The sequence below is a fragment of the Mycetomoellerius zeteki genome, unplaced genomic scaffold, assembly GCF_001594055.1.
Source record: "Mycetomoellerius zeteki isolate Tzet28-1 unplaced genomic scaffold, Tzet1.0 scaffold445, whole genome shotgun sequence".
Lineage (NCBI taxonomy): Eukaryota > Metazoa > Arthropoda > Insecta > Hymenoptera > Formicidae > Mycetomoellerius > Mycetomoellerius zeteki.
In genome coordinates this window covers 149,813-153,856 of record NW_017257441.1, presented here as the reverse complement: position 1 = coordinate 153,856, position 4,044 = coordinate 149,813, and the positions used below count along the sequence as shown (strand labels likewise).

Here is a 4,044-nt window from a genome sequence, read left to right as displayed (position 1 = left end):
GATCCAGAATCTTAATCGTCTGAGTTTTTCTATTGCAGAATTTGGTTAACCAAGAGAAAGCTACTGAGGAGTCTCGCCACACTCCTCATCTGTACTTTTTTTAAAAATGGAAAAGTGTAATCAATCAGAACAAACCTATTGCCTTATATTTAATTGATTAAAATATTATTTTATATTTTAATTTTTATTAATGCAATTTTAATTGTACATATAATATTTCAGACTCAATGATGAAACGGTTACCAGGTTCGACGTTTGCAGAGTTAGAAGAAGCCATCAAAGAATGGTTCTATCACTCAGGTGACAGAATAAGAACAGTTGCAAAACAAAATAAATAAATAGTAGTATAAACAATAAACAGTACTATATTAAAATCATTTTTAAATAAATATAAATAATATAAAATATATAAATGTAACCTGCATATACAGGGTGTAGAAAAAGTTCCGGACCCCTTAAATATCTTGAAAAGTAATCATTTTTGAGAAAAATGTTTTATACAAAAGTTGTAGGGTTGAAAATGATCTATTGACTGACCTTATCAATTTAACCTTGAATGGTGCCACCAAGGTCAAGTCAAGGTATTAGATTAAATCAATTTTTTTAAACGAAACACCCTATTTTTTATTTTAGAATCTAATAGCTGAGGCCGGGAGCTTTCCAAAACACTATAATAAAGCCTCTTTTTAATCAATACTTTTCAAGTTATGAGAGTTGAAAGTTACGGAACCGCCGCGGCATTAGCATTTCCTAAGCTAAGGTGCTCGTATCCCTTTTAATGATGCGAGGGTAGGATGGTCATAGGAGATCTTACGCAAGCGATAAGACTTTTCAATCAATCTTTTAGAAATAAAGACAATAGTATATCTAAATCAACTGTCATTCGTTTGAGCATTCCTTTAACCCAGCTCGCCTTACCTATCAGTTTTTAGTTACTTTCTCGGCTAGACCTCACCGGGATCTGGAACTTCGTCAAGTTATATCTCTGAATAGAAAACATATTTTTAACTTATCACATGCAAAATTGATATTTCTAGAGTAAGACAAGAACAAATAAACAAAGATGAAACAAAAAATATTTTATTCTTAAATTACATCATAAAAAGTTAAAATTGGAATTGCAATGTGAAAAATCGCATTAGATACGTCATATCCTAGTATGACGAACTAGGGTTAAAAGAATATTACATATTATAGCAAATACTCAAATTGGCGTCTTTCTGCAGTCTGACAATGTGCTAAACGATTATAAAAACTTAAGATCGCATTTTTACAGAATTCGCGAGGCATGATTCTAAATTCATTTATTATTCGTTGACGTAAATCATTAAGATTTCGAAGTTTAGTATTATAAATTTTTCCCTTTAAATATCCCCACAAAAAATCGAGTGGATTTAGATCAGGCGATCGTGCTGGCCATTCAATGTGACTCCTTCTTCCTATCCACCTATTCGAAAAAACTTCATTCAGATATTGGCGTACTCGTAAACCGTAGTGAGGTGGCGCCCCATCTTGCTGGAATCAAATATTTAATATCATACTTTCGCAAAATTCAATGTGACGATCAAAATCATCTTCATATAGTTCCTGCGCCAGATGGATCTTATATGAATAAAATTTCTCCTTTTTTAGAATTTTATGAACTGACATAGGATCGATGTCGTGTTGTTGTGCAACTTTGCGAATTGAATTACGCGGATCTTCGATAAAAGACTGTAGAACATTCAATCTTTTATCAGGATTTGTCGCTATTGCTGGTCTATCTTGTCTATTACGGTCTTTTACAAAACCCATTTCTTCAAAACGTTGTATACAGTACGAATAACAGTTGATTTATAATAGATATACCATTGTCCTCATTCCTAAAAGTTTGAAAAGTTCTGTCACATGTGCGTAAGACTTCTTACGATCATCTCATCCTCGCAGCATTAAAAGGAATAATGATGAAGAATAATGATGAAGAACAACACAGAAGACAAAGGAAATTTAAACAACGTATAAATTATTTTGACGTATTAAATGATGTAGAATTTAAAATGCAATTTCGATTAAACAAACAATCAGTATTACTATATTAATATTAGGAAAAATAAGAGAAGAGTTAGAATTTGTTACTAACCGGTATGTTAAAATTATTGTATAATTAAATTTTTAAGCATTAAGAAAACGAATATATACAAGATCATTTATAGGAATAATGCAATATCTCCTATGGAACAATTATCAACAATTTCGACATTCACCAGATCTACTATTAAATGAGTGTCCTATAACTTTCCAACATTTCTTTTTGTCTTTTGAGGTTACCGAATCAGATTTCTTATTTTCAAGAATGTCTTTATGTTGTTGTATTAAATTTATTAACATCATTTTCTCTGCTTAGGAGAAATTCTGAACACGTTTACGTTGTGGTTTATTTGTCATCTTTCCTTCATTCATCATGTTATTTGATGCTTATTATAACACTACGGAGACAATAAGAGAAAATATAAATTTTAAAGTTGCGCCATATGTCTGTTAGAACAAACGCTGAACCAATCAGTATTCGATATTTTTAGATTTCCTAAAGTTATGTCGCATTTCTTGCATCTCGGTTCATCTTTTCTCTTTTTCTCTTCGCATTGTATGAAAAAGGCAGAAAGTTGAACCGTGTCATTATTGTATTTTTTACTTAAAAAAAGGTTAGGAAGCTTTCAGAGCGTTGCAAATAATTATAGATAGGCACATCAAAAATATTACTTATTTAATTTTTATATTGATTTAGGGATATTATATATTGCTATTACTTATCACAAATTGATATGTATTAATAAAAAAATGTATATCTAAAATATACCATCATAAGTTAATAATTGAATGAGATAGCACATTAATCAACTACAATTGATGATGATAATAAACAATCTCAGCGATGGTTGCCTTTGGAGAGTTTTTCTGGAAGACTGCTTCCGACTGACAGGTACAATTTTTCCAATCAAGATGGTACAGTTGATCGTAGTAGAGACAAAGTGAAATTACCATCAATGGCTTGGCAATGGGAAGGTGATTGGCAAATTGAGACAACGTTAGATGGTCAGCCATTAGATCATGATGTAAATACAGTCCCTAATGCTTATAAAATCTATATTGCTGTATTATGTGTTTCTTTTTCTGTTTTAATTTACGATTTTATACATTTAATATTGTTATGCTCGCGCCATGCTGTTTCTGAGCGAGCCGAGACAAGTGACGAGCGGAATAAATAAAATTGAAGAGCGCGTCATATCGAGACTACCAGTTGCTTAGCTGTCAAACCGACGTCATTGATTTTGTAGATGAGCCGTCGCTACGTTCGGACATGCTCCAAGACCGCTAATGGCGCTAATTCGTATCTGTACGCTATTCGTAATCTTTCGTCGTTGTGCATTAACAAATAAAGAATCTCGTTTTCTTTAAACGTGTGTCTTTTTTATTCCTGCAACTCGGGAGTACGCGTACGGGTTTACGAGTACGAATTAGCGGAACGGTCATGCGAGTGCAACAATATGTATAAAATGAACCTTTATGTAATTATCGCTTTTAAAAGAGAGGTAACTTTTGGCTACTTAATTGTATAAGTAAACTTTAAAAAGTAATTGCGATTCCGAAACATCTTTGTAGAGAAAGCTTAATATTTTCTACTTTGTTTTCACAACATAGAATCTATCTAGAATTATACACTAAATATATTTTTTGCGCATTCCGTAAGTGTTATATTTTTCATAAGATTTTGTTTATGTATAGATTTGTTAACAGTTGTGCCCACGACCAAAGAAAATCTTATCTTGATCACAGAGAATCTGATGTTTTAATAGGGATGGACATACGCAATTGACTTTCCAGCTACATATACTACAAAAAAACAGTGGAAATCTTGTGTAAGAAGACGTAAATGGGTTCGTTATCGGAGATATAGCGCTATGAATTCATGGTGTGCTATTGCACCTCTACATAAAGATCCAACTAAGGTGATGAAATACTATAATATTTTTCTATCCGTTTTTGACAATGTAACGCATACACACA

At 32.1% G+C, this 4,044-nt stretch overlaps 1 protein-coding gene across 2 annotated transcripts in view; it reads right to left on the bottom strand.

The window, feature by feature from the left end:
- slif (cationic amino acid transporter slimfast) overlaps nt 1–4,044 on the bottom strand; it is a 31,204-nt gene that overhangs the window by 15,337 nt on the left and 11,823 nt on the right. The gene's annotated exons all lie outside the window — the stretch shown is intronic.